General features: G+C 44.1%; 1 long non-coding RNA gene across 1 annotated transcript in view; it reads right to left on the bottom strand.

Annotated features, from left to right (window-relative positions):
- LOC141778690 (uncharacterized) overlaps positions 1-15,064 on the bottom strand; it is a 125,293-nt gene extending 110,229 nt beyond the window's left edge. Inside the window, exon 1 of the long non-coding RNA XR_012596117.1 lies at positions 14,963-15,064. This is a non-coding gene — a long non-coding RNA (uncharacterized LOC141778690). The remainder of the gene's footprint in view (positions 1-14,962) is intronic.
- Between the last annotated feature and the right edge of the window lie 2,615 nt (positions 15,065-17,679).

Genomic DNA, 17,679 nt, shown 5'->3' with positions numbered 1-17,679 from the left:
TGTAAGTGGGGATGTAACAGAGCTGGTAGAAAAATGACAATATACCAGAGGAGTTCATGTTCAAAATGCTCAAAATGTAGACAATTTTACAGAGCAACTTCAAGTATACGGAGTTAAGGAGTTTGTAAGCTCAGTCCAGGACAGGAGAAGCATCATGTCTGACGTCCACAGACAGCGACAGAGATCACATTACTCGGCTTGGGCTGTCCAACTCCTCCCCCTTCTGGTCAGCTAGACATTACCCCCCCCCCCCCCATCCAAACACACACAGACACACTCTCTCCATCTCTCTCACGAACACACACAGCCCCCCTCCTGCTGTAGCCAGACAGCGCGGGTCCCCGCTGCCCCTAAGCCCCTGTTAAAACCACTCCTCACCTCCCATGTCACTGGGCCATGTCTGTCATTTTGAATCCGCCCATCCTTTCCCGCTCTCGCACAGAGGGCCAAGAGGTTAATAGGGACCGAAACAATGGTCCAGCGCAGACACAACAAACAATGGCCCGTGGGAGCAGTTTGCCTATGGGCTGCATCATCTCCCAGCGTTCCCTGCATGTTTCCCTTTCTGCGTTTTTCCCTCTCTTTATCCCCCATCTCTCCCTCTCTTTTTTCTCCCCTCCCTCGCTCTGACAGTCCCTGCCAATACCCTTGTCTCCTGGACAGTCATTTATACCTATTTGCAAGGTTAATTGCCATTTCATTGGCTGCTATTTATATTTTAAAAAGCCTTGTTAGGAGACTAATAAAGTGACTGTGAAGATGCCGCAGAAAGGTAATTACCACATACGGTTAACAGTCGGGTGGTGTAAAGTGAAGAGGATGTCGCATTGTCATTTCAGTGGCAGAGTTGAGCGTAATTGTTTCTCTCTGCTGGTGTTGGGAGGGTGATAGGGAAGGGAAAAAGCTGTTAAATATCCAGCTAGACAGGTGTGTGAAGCAATGAGGAGGGAGGCACAAGGTCCTGGAGGTGCACTGTTATATATGAGATGTGTATGTGTGTGTGTGTTTGAGAGTTAGACTGAGAGAACATGTTTCCTCTGTCTAACTCTATTTTACCTCATTTGATTTTAATCAAATCATCCAATTAATTTAAAACCTTCATTTACGGTGATTTACAAAATAGAAGACATTAAAAACCTTGCAGAGAAATAATTGTGTATGAAAAAACAATTAGTTTATGACACCAGTAATTGAACAGTTGATTACAATATTTGATAATCCAGGTTATGTCATTATACTTGAAGCTGCTAGGCATCTTGTCACACACCTAGTTAATTCTGTATAGTTCATACTGCATATTTCAGTGTGAGTGTAAGTAATCAGGAAGGACGTATAGGAATACAGAGAACCTAAAACTACTAGAAGACAACTTAAACAACCGTCAGACAAGTTATTTTAAGCCAAACCACAATCGTTTCCTAAACCTAACTAAGTAGCTTTCTTACCTAAACCTAAGGAAGTTGTTTCCTGTGAAGACGGAAGTTTATTTTGAAAAAGACTGTATGTATGTAACGAGTGGAAATTTACACGTGTTGCTGGACATTCGTAGGAAAAGAACGAAAAAGGAGGAATAACTTTTTCGTATATATATCATATACGATATCATACGAACCTTTGTATGAGATTACGTTGATACACACATACTCTACAAACAACAAATACTTGTATATTCATTACTCCTTTATAGATTAAAGACCATTAAAAACAAGAAAAAAGATGTTCATGCAATCAAGTTTAGTTGTAAACATTCTTGAATTACTAAAAAACTCCTGCGCACGGTATCACCACTATATAGTATAACGTTTCAGTCTAAATGACCTTCATCACGTAGATGTACCCAATGAAGGTTGTAGCAGGAGTAGCCCCTATTCAGGGGCAAAGATATTGTTTTTTTTCGTTCAAATGTACTTTAGAAAACACTTAGAGCATCATCTTTTTGGTGGGTGTCTGTCTAATGAAGCACAAATAGCATAAAAAACAACCTGCATGTGTTTTTAAGCTCTAACAAAAAAATCTCGCATTTAACTTTTTTTTTTGTTAAAGAAGGGAAACATCCATCTTACATAATTTCACAGTATTAAACTGTTTGTCTATCTTCACTGTCTAAAATCAACGTCTAAAATGTCAAACAGATGTGTAGCCTTTCTATGACGACACTGCTTTTATATTTATGCGGACTAGACAGAGCCCAGACGTAGACAGTGTGAGAACAGCGAAAGACAGAGAGGGGAGAGGTGAGAGAGGGAAGATGGAGAAGAATACAATGAAGTGGCTTAGCAGGCTGATGCTTCCCAAATCCTTCCATGCGCCCATACGGCGAGCTGAGGCAGAGAAAGAGTCAACTCTTTGCCTTCTGTTTGCTCAGCAACCTAACCCGGCAGGGAGGCAACGGTGAGAGAAAAGGGGCAAATGTGTCGGGCGTGTGGGATGGGATAGGAGGCTGGCGTGGGGATACAGATGGGGTCGGAGGAGGTCACATTGTCCATTTCATTCCCTATTTTTTGTCAGCTCCGCTTTTCCAAGCGCCCACTGTTCTACAACTCGCCCCTCCCTACACACAAACTTGCGCAGGCTACATGAAAACACACATATATACCAATCCTCTGGATCCCCCAGAGAGATGTGATCAGGGGGTGTCCCCTCCAAACACCCCGCCTCCCACCTCTTCCCCCCCCTCACTTATTCTGCTCTGCCATAGCATTTTGTCAGAGTCAGCAACAAAACGGACGGTCAAGAAAAAAGATAGGGAGAAAAAAAAAAAGAAAAAAGAGTATCGATTAGCCTTCAGAGCTCCACGTGGGCCACTTTCATCGATTAGGACCGAGAGAGCAGCAAAGCACCAGCCATGTTCCCTCTCTCTCTCTCCCTCCCTCCCTCTCCCTCTGTCTCTCCAGGGTCCTTTGTCCATGAAGAGAGCGATATAATGGCCCTTTGAGAGGGAGTGAAGGAGGGAGGCAGGAGACGGAGGAGAGAGGCAAGGGACAAGATGGAGGAGGAGGGGGGAGGAGGAAGATGAGGAGGAGGAGGAGGGGGGTGATGGCTGTGGCGTCTAGAGCAGGATAGGGGAGTTCAGGCCTTGCGGCATGGGGGGAAGTGTACGGAGTGATGGTGGAAGGGGGGAGAGGAGGGAGAGAGGGGGGAGAGAGGTAAAGAAAGACACCAAGGCGAGAAGAGAAAGTCTCAATGACAAAAGGTCGGGGCAGCTGGGCTTAGGGCGACGGGGACCAAAGGGAGCAGCGGGATAATCTGCTAAAGCCCAGAAAGGAGAGATTCAGCATGCGCGCCACCCTCGTAGGGCCTAAGAGCAAATTTGCACATAAATAAGGAGCCAACTTTGCTTTGAACGGGAGGTCGAGGGAGAAAGCATCAGAAAGAGAGAGAGAGAGTCAGAGATACAGAGCGAAGTGCTGGAGCCACAGCTGCCTGCTGGCTGGTCGCAACCGGACCTAGACAAAGTTCAGCATTTCAAGCTCCGCAAGGGAAGACTTTTTTTTTTTTGTCTCATGTTTGAAAAAGTAAGCAAAGATATTTATCATTTATTCCCCCTTTACGCCTTGGTTTTTTCTTCCTCTCCTTAGCTCCCGGGCCCTGAGCTTTCTTAGTTTGGCACTCAAAGACTCCTCTGTCTTCTGTGTCGACATCCCTGGGCTCAGGGGACAAGTGTTTTTTTTTTGAGGGCTGCAGGCTTTGTTGTGACTGCACCTCACCTCTGAGATGCCGAGGCCATTAACGGCCACATGCAAGCACAGTGCAGAAATACAGGGATGCAGGCTAACACACATGAAACACAGAATGCATGTGTGCAAAAGGAAACAATTAATAGCTCATTCAAGCATAAAGAATGTGTGTAAACCCCTATAAAAGCAGCCAAACACACTGTCCACATCCGCTAAATGTGAGTTTCAGCTGACTTATACGAGTAGCTCAGAATCAATAGCTCAGTTGTTGACTCAATACGTAAAAATCCCTTTTAACTGCCTCCCCTTCATCTACATCCACCCCTCATGATTCACCGTGGATTTACAGCATCAAAGACTTCACCTGAGTTCAGCTGATAAGTCGACGCCATGTAAAGTGCAGTTGTTCCTCATTTCTTTCACACTTGCTGAAAAAATATATGCACCAGTCAAACACACACCCTCGCAAATGCATGATATTTATGAATGTGCCCTCAGACACTTTCAAATCCATGCACAAATTTACACCATATAAATCACTCTATGCAGATGCTTAACAGTCTTAATTGCGCAATAACCACTTGTGTATCACCTGCTTAAAGGTCAAGTATAAATAACAGCTTATTTTGTACTGAAGCACTTACTGTATCATTCATGATCCTAGAGAGCATATTACACAGTTTCTAGTAATGTGTTAACATCAAACATGTTCCACACAAATGATGGCTTTTCTTTTCAATCAGGTATGCTGTGCTTGAAAAAAAAGGTGCTTCATGGAGGGAAGACTTCTTGGAGAGAGGAGTGATTCAGGAACGGGTTGAACTGGTGTAGGTACTTCATTGATCAGCCTTGGCAGTTATGAACTAGCTGTCATTTCCCTTTCATGAACAGCTCAATAGGTATTGACTGCAGATGAAAAGTGTGTGCAAGTATGGCCGGCCTTAAGGACAGGACCAAAAGAGGAGACAGGAGGACAGCATATGGGCCCTTGACACGCACGGTCGTCGGTGCACACAGATGGACGCACAAAGACTGAGCTCAGACAATAAATTCACACTCATGCACCGTGCTATATTATTTTGTGCAAGGTCCAAGCCTGATGTGGACACACAGGCAAACATCCTGTAAACACATCCAGCAGCACATACATCTGGCTAAGTGGCCTAGTGCGGTTTCGAGACGTGATGAGATCACAGTAAGAACACATAGTCATGTGGAGAGGGAACAGGAGGGGAGATAAAGACGGGATTGGAAATGGGGGGGTGAGAGGTGTATAGATGAGCGGCACTGTGGGAGAGTGGGGGATTTGTCGAGGTGGCGTGTGGCCACGTCACTGCGTGCGAGACCTTGAGTTGTCGTGCGTGCAGCCAGTGGACATTGACAGGCATGTGTCGCCCACTGAGCACCATCCAGATCACAGACGCCCTACAAGGCGCAGATGAAGGAAGGGCTTTGGGCCTCCCTAATCCCGGCTCATCCGTGTTCCATGTTCTGCGGCTCCCAACCATGCTTAGCAGAATTTCACGCCGGAGTCTTTCCGCAGACCTAAAACCAGCGCGCTACACTAAAGGGATAAGGCCGGGGTGGCAATAGGATGAGCAACCTTTTGTCACTGGCAGACACCTCTTGGTCTCTTTTGACTGTGGCGAACGCGGTCTTTCTTTGCTATCCTCTGTCGCATCTCCTTTTCACTTCTAGTCTTTGATCACAAATCAGTCTGATATTTTCTTGTTTTTTACAGAGATTTCTTTCTTAAATTTTATCATGTCTCGCTTCTCTATATCAATCGCTCATTCTCTAATGCGAGCAGCCTAGTTCGCTGAAGAGAAACCGTCTCATTGGCCGTCCCTGAGTGTAGCCAGCAGAATGCTGTTTGTGCAGGGATGAGGCGCAGACACAGGGTGGGGGTAAAGAATGGAATTAAAGAAAATCAAAAAAGGAAGAAGAAATAAATGAAGGGAGGTAGATAGCAACCTCCCCCAGCAATCTACTTTGCTGAACGGGAGCGCCCACAGAAAAGGGAAACCATGGTTTGAATTGCTGCCATCCGATGCCAGCTGATGCCATCCCTCTCCCAGAGACACAGGGACATCGCTGCCGGCGCGATGGGAGCAAATCCACACCAGAACTAAGTCTCCCCGAAGAATGGTAAAGCAGGAAAACAACAACTAAGCATGTTAGTTTCACCTCCACGAATATGCATGTGTGTTGGCAGGGGAATGAAAGACGAGTGGCCCTTTGCAAAACCTAGACAATTACAACAGAGCAGCACTGTTGTGTGCCGCACAAATAACGCCTCCCCAGGAATCACCAGTGATGGGAAGCAAATGTGAAAGCTGCCATTGGATTTTTTTGTGATGAGCAGAAGAATGCGGGTATTTACTGCATGTTATCTCGAAACCCAAACACATTAGGGGGCTATTCAACACATAGAGGGTTGAATCTTTCAGCCCATTCATTCTGGGCATTTTCATCATTCTGTTTGTCTTTAGGGCAATTTATCCTCTTTAGATTGGTTTTGATTCTATAAAGTCTGAGGATCTGCATGATGAAATTCTTCACTATAGTTGAAATCCTATAAGGAATGCGCCATTAGTTTAAAATCACCCAGTATATCATGTATGTATACACAGCAATGGCGCACTTTGCAGCACACTGCAGGCCCCAAATCAGGCTGATCTTACCCCAGAACACTTTGCTGTTTGTGAGCCTTAAGTTACCTCCCTGTAGCCTACTCACACATCCTAATTACAAGATAGATAGGCCTTTCCTCGCAGTATAGTGTGATCGCTCGCCTGTCTCCGTCTCTGTGCTTGGGCATACAGCCGACTGCTGAGCAGTTTACTTCAGCTTTGATAGCAACAGCATCAACAGCAGGACCTAATGGGGTGCATGACCGAGAGATCTGAGCGCAGGCCTTCCATATGCATCTCCCCACTGCATCACAAATCTCATGCAGCATTACCATGGGCCTGGGAGAGAGGGGTAAGCTACGCTACGCTGGCAAAGTTCAGTCACGTAGCATCACAGTAAATGGGATTTTTCAAATTTGTGTGTGTGCATTCTTGTGTGTGTGCGTGTGTGCAAAATGTGAGCGCGGCCTCTTTGGGTTTGTAATTTGCGGAAGCTTCGCTAGTGTGTGTTTGAATTTCTTGTGTGTGAATGTGAGGCTGAATGCGTGTGTGTGTAGAATATCATTATGCGTGTTTGTAACCGCCTCTGTGCAAGTACATGGTGAGATGTTGTTTACTGCCTCTTCGGCGGCTAGACTGCATGACGGCAGCCAACACCGAGGGGGGGTAAAATAGCGAATGGGTGAGAGGAGACAGCGCCAGGGTTATATAGCGGCTAACTGGGGAGCTGTTAAGTTTTATGTTAATTGAAGGGGCTTACACAGAACTCTATTGACAGTTAACATGCCCTTCAAGGTGTTCTTTGTGGTTCAGCACTTCTGTCAAGACAGAGGCAGTCATTTTGCTTCACCTTTATTTATATGCTTGACTACTCAGAACATTATGGAACACTGTGGGGCCCAGTAATAGATGTAGGAGGGGGGCAGGTGTGTGTGTGTGGGAGGTCAGATGCCTCGCAGACGACCCAACCAGGTGTCTGGGCCCTCCGTGAGTCATCCAATGGCTGTCCAAGATGGGGTAACTAGGGGTAAGGGAAGAATAGAAGATAATGAATAAATAGATCGAGTGTTTCTGGATGTTTTGCAAACCTGACAAGGTGAGAAGACGAGCAAATGGGGTTAAGGTAGATCTTTTTGTGTGTGAGGTTGTAAAGAGTAATGCTTGAAATAGAACCTTTTTTGACCTCTGCAAAAATCATTATTAGGGCTGTCAAATTTAACGTGATAATAACACGTTAACGCGAATTTGTTTTAATGACACTAATTTATTTAACGCATTAAAGCAACTTATGATTTTTAGGTTGTAGCGGGCTCAGTTTTAAAGCTAGAGTGAAGATACTGGTAACATATGAAACTAGAAAACCTAATTTACGGCTAAAAAATGCTCCAAACTTGCGCTAAATTTAGGCGAAGAAAAACTGTCCCGGACATTTTTAAAGGGGTCCCTTGACCTCTGACCACAAGATATGTGAATGAAAATGGGTTTTATGGGTACCCACGAGTCTCCCCTTTACAGATATGCCCACTTTATGATAATCACATGCAGTTTGGGGCAAGTCATAGTCAAGTCAGCACACTGACACACTGACAGCTGTTGTTACCTGTTGGGCTGCAGTTTGTCATGTTACGATTTGAGCATATTTTTCATGCTAAACGCAGTACCTGTGAGGGTTTCTGGACAATATTTGTCCTTGTTTATTGTCGGTAATTGCAATAATAAATACATACATACAGTATATTTGCATAAAGCAAGCATATTTGCATAAAGCAAGCATATTTGCCCCACGTTTTGGGCTGGGCTATTGTAATCGATTGACAGCTCTAATCATTATACATGTTGACCTAGATACAAATAATACGGACTGAACTCTGCATGTCCCTGTCTACATGTTTGAAGCAAAGACGCATATTTCATTTGAATTCATGAACACATTTGAAGACTGTTTTGATAAGTGGGGTGTGAGTGTCACTGCCATTTCATGTCTAATTGGTTGGGCATACATCTCTAGACAGCACCAGACAGGGTTTCCTACTCGAAGATCAGAGGGCTCAAATACCAGCCCAGTCTTCCATCACGCCACCAAGGTCACCTGTCACTTAGCACCCCTCGACCACTGTGCATGTTTGATTTGGTTGACACATTAACAGACAACTGTGACATTTAGTTGTGGATGCTAAGAAGACTATGCCCTTTAAACTCCATCTTCACACTCAACAACCTCGCGATTCTGCCAGAGCAGCAACAGGGCGTGCTTTAAAAGTGTAATCGCCAATTAGTAAGTGATTAAAAATGCATTGGAATCAATTAGTATTTAACATAAGGTGAAGTTAAACCACATGCCGCAGTAGCCTCTGTTGCCGTGCCGTTACCCTAGACCCTATTAATCAAATACATGTAAAGCTCATTATGCAACCACCAAATTAGCATCAGCACTTTTGTGCTAAACGGAAATAAGGAGGCTCTGACACTCCAAACGTTGTCATTTTCGGTCAATAAGACAAGAAAGACCTCCCAGTAAAAGGACAGTGATGAAGTACAACGGGATGGAATGAAGTCACTATGCTAATATTAGCTTGGTTGAGAAATGTCAAGCTAGTGAGGTGCGCTATGTGGCTACAGCTAATCATTTAGGTTAATTGAGGTTTCCAGAAACCCGGGTCTGGTAGAATCTCCATCTCTGCTTCATGTGGCTGCTCCCCCACAAAGCCTCCATGTGCCAGTAGTGACAGGGAGGTACCCACTCTAATTATGTAACCCACTATTATCACTGTATGACCTACCACTAATTGGAGGGGATACCAATTGATGTTAAAGTGGGCAAGGTTAAACATTTGTTCACACACCCCTCCTACATAAACGGATAACATGGATTCATAGCCCTGAGTTTAATTTTTGGGGCATGACTGGTAAACTTGTCGATGGGACAGCAAAGTCCCTCTAATCACTCGGCCTCTTCAGACTCTATTTCGCTACCATCTCGTTCACCTTTGCGCCCTGGTCAGGTTGGCAAATCAATGACACAGAGGTCAAAATGCTATGACCCTGAGGTGGCTGACCAGAAGCCGAGCATACACTCCACTAACCCCACTATGGCACTGGACCCCGAGCCCGTGCGCAAACCTGCTCGTCGTGCAATAAAGATGATTTAGCACTGTAACTCTACCTGCCCGCCACCACTCTTAGGTTTGTGTGCCTTTTGATTAATCATGGGCCAAGAGGGATTTATTGTATGGGGGATATTTGCCTCAGCGATTTAATAATGGTGGAGGAGGAACACAATTAATCAGAGGGGGTCCACACGTGCCCCCCCTTCTAAAAAAATGTGTAAAATTAATGACTATGAATATGTATATTTGTTTGCGAGATGCGGTGTACAGTGTGTGTGCACAGTGCGTATACAGTGCTCGGTATAGCAGTCCTGTGCTCAGTGAATAACATAGCCCATTGTGTGCTATGAATATATATCCGTCTCATGGGTGGCCGGATATCATTGCAGTAGCATGTGCTGGCGGAACTGCTTATCATTGTGTTTTGATTCGGCATCTACGGGTCCATCAAATATCTCAACTCCTTGTACGCATGTACACACACTGACAAATTGAGAGAACACACACACACACTCTGCCACATACCTTCCTCTTCCCTTCCCCTGTGCAGAATACGCTCTCAGGCTCTTGCAGGTATGGGAACCTCCCTCCCGCTCTCATAATCATGTACGAGCAGCCTGGCACTATAGAAAAATAATGATGTGCCGTCCTGTTGGCTCATTTATCAGCATGTTTTACAACAGGCGCCGGGTGGAAGTAATTAAACTCTGCCATCATTACAATGAGCCAGGCCCCCCTCTTAATAGACACCCAATGAGACACTAGAGGCCTGCCTGGTAATTGTAGCTCCAACTATCTCTATCTCTCTCTCTCTTTCTCTGTGTGTGTGTGTGTGTGCGTGTTTGTCTGTCTACAATCCCCTTGTTTCATGTGTGGTTTTAATTAGTGAAGAAACAGAGCTGATAAGCAATTGAGAAAAAGAGAACGAGCAAATGAATTAGAGAAAGAAGGTTAGTAGGGTCTTTGCTCTGCTGAGAGTCTCTCTGACCCCTCCATTTAACAACGGACAAGTAAAATTAATCCATTCAGTAGAAAATGTGGATTACAAGTTGACACAAAGAACGATATCAGTGAACCAACATTACCTCATAAAATATTTGATCATCCGATCATCGTCTAAAATTGCACAGTGTTGAGACAGCAGGCTATTGATCAAAACATTTTCTTTATTTTCAGCATCCACATGATCAACTTAGCCACGCAAATGTAGGGCTGTAAGAATATATAGATACACATGAGTATCACGATATTATGTACTTAATCAATTCTCCAAAATACTGTATTGATTTTTAATTAACCTTTTAAAAATACCCGGCTGCTATACTGTCTTTCGGAGGTTGTTGTGGGCTCTGTTTTAAAGCTAGAGTGAAGGTACTGGCATCATATGAAACTAGAAAACCATGTCATACTAGCTTGTCGTGAAGGAGGCTAAACAACGCTCCAAGGTTATGCTAAACCCTCTGACCTCTGACCTCAACATATGTGAATGAAAATGGGATCTATGGGTACCCACAAGTCTCCCTTTTACAGACATGCCCACTTTATGGTAATCACATGCAGTTTTGGGGCAACAACCATGCAGTTTTTTGCACACAAAAGTTATTTTCGCCTATTCTAAAGTGGTGTATTTGAATATTTCTGCATACGGGGGTCCCTAAACAGTATGGAAATTACATAAATTGGTTATCACTGTAAAGCTGAGACTCTTGTGGATCCAATGAGTCCAATTGTATTCATGTGTGATGATGTTAGTCCCCATAGTAGCCATTTCACATAGGGACTTTTTTTTTTACTCAGATTTTATACATATGGTGGTGTGTTCTTTATACTATGACAGTTTTCCTAAAATTAGATTTGAAAAAAAATCGCAATATATCGCCTTGCTTACGGTATCGCAATAGATTGAATCGTTACCCCTGTATCATGATACATATTGTATCACCAGATTCTTGCCAATACACAGCCCTACTCAAAAGAACAGAAAAAGGACAGTGAGGGAGGAAAAGAAGAGAGAGGTTATGAGCCCCAGCCATTCGATAAACAGATAAATACCTTCCACGGCTAATCCGCCACTTATAAGATTTCCGTAATAATCTAATAAAAGCATAAATGGATCTTTTCCGGGGACCGTGCAATCCTTGAGCAATATAGAATGCATATATACTCAGTACAATGTGGAGTCTCCTCTGTATGTGCTTTTACAGCAGGGTTATTAAGAAACTGGCCTCCAAGGCTCAACACAGTAAAAACCTTCCCTGCTTGCATAAGAAAGCACCTCTGCAAATAAAATGAACGACATTTATTTGGTCTCTGCTCCTGAGACCAAATCGAATGACTCAGGCAAGTTGGCTTGGTCAGACGGGGATATTTTAAGCTCATCTGTCATGCTGATACGGGTGCTTTTCTCAAGGATAAATCAGCTATTAAGATGCCTGATTGGAGATTTACATTAGATCACTTGCCGGCTCGCTATACGCAGTAGTTCCTTTACCATACCTGCACCATTTAGTATCACTTACAGCTCTAATGGCACAATTACCCTTCACCACCAGCACTAATAGTGCTCTAAGAGAACCTTTTGACGTAGGGCTGATGTTGTGACCCTCGTACATACCCCTTCAAACCCCCATCTCGCTCCCACTCCAATGTCTGCACTCAGCCCCTCCAAAGCCCCCGATCTCTGGATATCGATTAGGCCCGCGACCCCGACTGCAACTCCCACTCTCTAACACCAGTCCTCCCCCTACTTATCTGGCTCCTTCCTTTACCATGCTCTCTCCACCCAACCTAATCCCATGATAATCAAATAGGCCCAGACTGGCTCTTCAGCGCTGTACCAATTAGCCGGCGAACGGGTCTGGGGCTGGCGATAGCGGTACCCGCAGAGGTGGCGGCAAACACAGTAGTATCCAGGGAGGCTGTAAACATCCATTAGCGGTTAACCGTCCCTACTCATTTTTCCTCCCCAAAGCTCTCTCATTAGTGCAGTGAGCCCTGACAGGTAAACAGCACTAATGGGAATGGCCTATCAATAAACGCCTCGTGTGTTAACAGGAAGTGCTAGCAAGGGGACGGAAGATGTGGACCAACAGCAATAAAGAGGGTGGAAAGGAGGGGGGGTGATTCACTGATATAAATAGCCATAAACATGGGGAGGTGGAGGGTTATTAGTGATAGATGTTGCATTCAGTGCTCTGATTGTGTTCCCGAGTGCTTTGCTTAGAGGTGGGGTGAATGCACCGTTGCAGAAACAACTAAGCAAGAGCAATTTTGGCCGAGAAAAGATCTAAGACGTCACCTAATAAAATATGATCCGAAGTCTTGTGAAAGTCACTTTGATGCGACTGTGGCAATGTTGGCATACAGTTGTGCTAGCGAGGGGTACTTCAAGGCGCGACCTCAGGTGTTTCCAACACTATGTTTGTGTGTGGGTATTGCGAGCTGGCAGAATGCGCAACTTCCCCTTTGTGTTCATGCTTATACTTTGCCGCTCACATGAAAAGAGTGAACTGGAAGGGAGGAACAGGGGAGGGACTTAAGAGAAAAGAAAGAGAGAAAAGAGAGAGTGAGGGTATAGGAAGAAGGACTGAGGGGAGAGATGAGAGAGAGATGTTATTTATGTTTGGAGCAGGTTCACTCCGAGTTCACCTTACCATGAGACGTCCCCGGGCGGTGACAACCACACTGCTGCTGATCTGTGTGTGTCTGCGACTGTGTGGGTGTGTGCGAGCGAGCTCATGTTTGTGAGTACAATCCTTGCACTTGTGTGTTTCTTTATCTTTACATAAACATGTGTGCATATGTGTGTTTGAACCGAGGGGTCAACCAGTGAGCAGTAACATCTTAGAGAGGACAACGCATGTTGGGTGGATGCACTACATGGTGTACTGTGTGTGCTCTGCGTGTGTGTGTCAGGGGCCCATTACTAAGGCTGTGGAGCACTAAATCAGCAGTGCTACTGCAGTGGATAAAGCCAATGATACACGGATTACAGCCACACTCAGTCTCCGCTGCCCGCATTTATCCACAGCCAGACAGATAAAGAGACAGCGCACGCATGTATGTGTGGGTGTGTGTCTGCAGGACTGCATATGGGCCTGTGTGTACATACATCTGTGTGTGTGTGTGTCCATTTTTGCGTATATGCTCGGGGATGCATCTGTGTAGCTATGTTCATCCGTGTGTGTTAGGGTGCATGATTGTATGCATCACACACACTTACTACTAACTGAGAGATAGACAGACAGATAGACATACAGAGAGACATTTAGAGCGAGCGCTAACTGCCATCATGAAGCAGAACCCCGTCTGAGCAGTGTCTGTAGCCCGCGGTTGTATGGACTCTAATCCAGCGCCAGCCCACTCCAATAAACAACACCTTATCCATGTTGCACTGAGCCCACATTTACCACTTCAACTCCCGCCACACAAAACCACTGGCACAGCACTAATTTTTCTACATAAAAAAAGATATTTTTACAGCTTACCGGGGGATGGAAACTGTAGCAATTCCTGATAAAAAAGTACATGGCGGACTCAGGAATCCTGAAAGCAAAAGTTGAATCAAGGGATTAAAAGAAATTGTAGTTGACAGTTGGGGGCAAAATTGTTGCACAAAATGAAGTAATCATTTTAACACAGTTTTTATGGACACTGTCCACATCTGAGGTCCAAGTGCGATGCTGTCTCCAGCATCCTTCACCAGCTCCAGCCCTCTCCTCTATAACACCAGCCTCATCCCCAGTTCAGCGTTAGACCTCCACTGGTCTAATTACACAGGCTGACCTCCCACAGGTCGCCTGAGTAAAGGCCCCCTAAAGATCAATATTCATTCTTTTAGATCTGTCATCCGCTTTTGACACTATCGACCACGTTGTGTGTCTGCTCTCCCCCTCTCTGTTCTTTATTCATCTATTTACCCCCCCACCTCCCAACCCCCATATCAGGGCTTGAATTGGGCCTATACTCACGGCTACCGAGGGAGCTGGGATTTTTGAATTTTGCCCACTTTCTTACTGTTACTTCTAACTCTTTATTGCCACTTACAGATGGCACTAGGCGTACACCGTCGTTATATTATCAGACTGATTTCTCCTTTTTCAGCCCAAAAGCACCAAGAATAGAGTGGGGATTGTCGGGCTGCAACGATTAATCAATTAGTTGTCAACAAATAAATTAATTGCCAACTATTTTGATAATCGATTAATCGGTTTGAGTCATTTTTTTAAAGAGAAAGTCAAAATTCTTGGATTCCAGCTTCTTAAATGGGAATATCTTTCTTTGGTCCTCTATGACAGTAAATTAAATATCTTTGAGTTGTGGACAAAACAAGACATTTGAGGATGTCATCTTGGGCTTTAAGAAACACTGATCGACATTTTTCTGACATTTTATAAACCAAACAACTTATCTATTAATCAAGAAAATAATCAACAGATTAATTAACAATGAAAATAATCGTTAGTTGCAGCCTTAGAGGGAATGCTTTTTGAGACTGAGCTCTGCCAGACACCTTGTGGAGAAAAGCACAGCCTCTTGCTCTTACTTTCACAATCCTGTAGAAATAAATGGCCGGTCGTCACGCCAAAGTGGAGACACCATGTAAGCCGTCCTTAATGGGAGTGTGGGCCGGTTTACTTGTGTATGGAAATGAGAAACAAACAAAATAACAGACCTTGTTGATCATTCATCTTAAATCACACATCTTGACATGATGCATCCAGAAAAAGTTGCATGTGATGAGGTGCTTATTTAGAGTTAAAGCACCTTTGTCATTTCAGTTTAAACTCCTCTCCACATATATTGCACCCAGACTGCAACAGACACATACATGTCAACAAATACTGTATGCAATAGGGATGCAAAACCGAACCGTTAAAAAACAAACTGTTCAATGACATAAAAAATGTTGTTTCATTCAATTATCTGAACATGGGTCTACTTGTCCATTAAGTAGCCTGCCTTATTTCATGTATAAAATCAATGTTATGGCTTCATATAATATAGACATATTGTTTATTACTATCTATCAATCAATCTCTTTTTATTTTGGAGTTCAAACACATTGGAAATGGTTGCTTTTATTCTCCCTGATGTGTAAAATAAACCGAACCAAAACTGAAATGTTGACCCAAAAAAAGCAACTGTTGCACCACTAATATGCATAAAGTAGACAAACAAAGGTATGCACACAACAGTGTGAACTTTCTAACACTCTCTCTCTTATAATTCTACTAGTATAGTTGAAAGTTAACTTGATAGAATATACTGTATGAACTTGAAATATTTTTTATTTTTTTTAATGGGCCTTTGGGGAGATTGGGGTGGTTGAGGTAATAGGGTAAAAGTCCAGCACCCTAAGCTAAATTTAGATACTCATCTTTCCACCTGTAGTGCATCATTGACTTTGGCCGGGCCCCGTGGCCTCATATTCTCCTCAGCAGTGTTATTGTAGATAAGCACCACGTGGCTAATGAACAGAGAGAGGGCTTGTTGAAGGTCAGCCTCTTCATTTAGGGGCCCTCCAATGGGCTGGCTAAACGCATCATCATAATAATGCCAAGGACCCACCGTTTTAAAACTCTTGCATCTTTTTTTTTCTCCGCCCCCCAATATTGCCCGGCGTACTTAACTTTACATCTCCGATATTCCCCTTCATCTGAATTATGTTGATTTCCCCGTTTCTTTCTGAAAGGCTTTTAAAGGTCTTGGCAATTATCCTTTTTCTGGATGTGCTTAGAGAAGGATGCTGTCCATCCGGTGTCTGCTGATGTTAGGGAAACATGATTTAACACAATCAGAGATGCAAAGCCAGGCTGGATAAGGGTGCTGATGTGACCGGGTGCCAAGGCCGGCCAAGGTCATGTTCATCTGCATGATTAAGGGTGATGAATTCTGCCCTGACCTCTGGATTATGCCAGAAGGAACTAGTGGAGGATGAGTGTGTGCGTCTATGTGTGTTTACGTGTGACCACTTGGTGTCCCTTTTTGAAGTTTGAAAATATTATTTAGAATTTATGAGATTTTCTTTTTTCCCCACTTTCATCTCATTCTTTTTAATCCAAAAAATGCCTGTTATCTTGTACCTCCATTCCTCTGCTCTACACTAACTTATATCTCCTTTCTTGGTGGCTATTGTGATGTGAAGAGGGTCTTTCTGTTCATGTTCCTCCTTCCTTTAGTCCTCCTCCTGATAAAGAGGAGGCAGATGTGGTCTCCCTGCTCTCTACTGTCCCCTCCTGGAGGGACCAGGCAGCTGGTTCCCAAACACTGACACCTGCCCATCACACTCCCAATGCAGAGAAACTCATTCATTAGGACCCTGCACTTCCGTCAATATTTATTTGCTTCTTCTTAGATATCTGATTAATATTAAAAACTACCTTCCCAGCTTTGTTCGAGGGTCTCAGTGAAGGAAATTTCACTGCAAGAAACCAGAGTTTATGTCTGCATTAATAGGAAGTGGCAAGAAAACCCAGCGCGCTAAACTTTTATTGTTTTTTGATTACCAAACTCAGAAGTGAGCTGTATATTTGTTCACACTGTGTGCTATTTTAATCTATCCGCTTTATTGTCCTTCAAATAATGAAATGTGAGTACCATACTACAGATCTTTGCTGAAAGCATTCATTTAAGGGATAATTCTGTGTTTGCAATCAGGAGAGGGTGACAGTGCCCCCTTTTAGCATAGTACTGTATAGTGAGGCTTTACTGTAATGTATACAGCAGATGAAGGTTATTTCTATTAAAGCATTCTGAACCATTTTACTGTAAAGCCCCAGTTCTTCTTTCTTCCCAGTACCTATACTCCTTGTTTCTGTAAGTGTCCAGTCCAGCTCTGCAGCCAGCCCCAGTATGCCAGCTGGCTAGGGGAATAGCCAGAAGCCTTATTTACCCCCCCCCCTCCCTAACACAGTCCCCCCTATGAATACTAATGCAGCAGTGCTACCAGGCCGCAGTTGAGAAAAAGATGGGAGCAAGGAAAAGGAAAGATGGACAGAGGGGAGGAAAGAAAGTGTGTGTGGGGGAGGTAGTAGGGGGGGCTCTTGAGATTTCACATGCCTACACACTCATACACACAAACACACAGCACCCGTCTTCGCCCTCTTTGCCCTACCTCGCCAGTTAACGAGGAGCGGGGATCATTTTGTGTGAGCTTTGCCTCCTGAATTAGAATGCTCATTTGATATCATTGTTTCTAAAAAAGAGCGAGGCAAGGAGGAAAATACCACCAAATTACTTTAGGCAGTTCTTAAGCCGCTA

Source organism: Sebastes fasciatus, chromosome 12 (genome assembly GCF_043250625.1).
Source record: "Sebastes fasciatus isolate fSebFas1 chromosome 12, fSebFas1.pri, whole genome shotgun sequence".
In the NCBI taxonomy this organism is placed as follows: domain Eukaryota; kingdom Metazoa; phylum Chordata; class Actinopteri; order Perciformes; family Sebastidae; genus Sebastes; species Sebastes fasciatus.
Note: the sequence above shows the minus strand (reverse complement) of the source record. Positions and strands in the feature narration are given on the sequence as shown.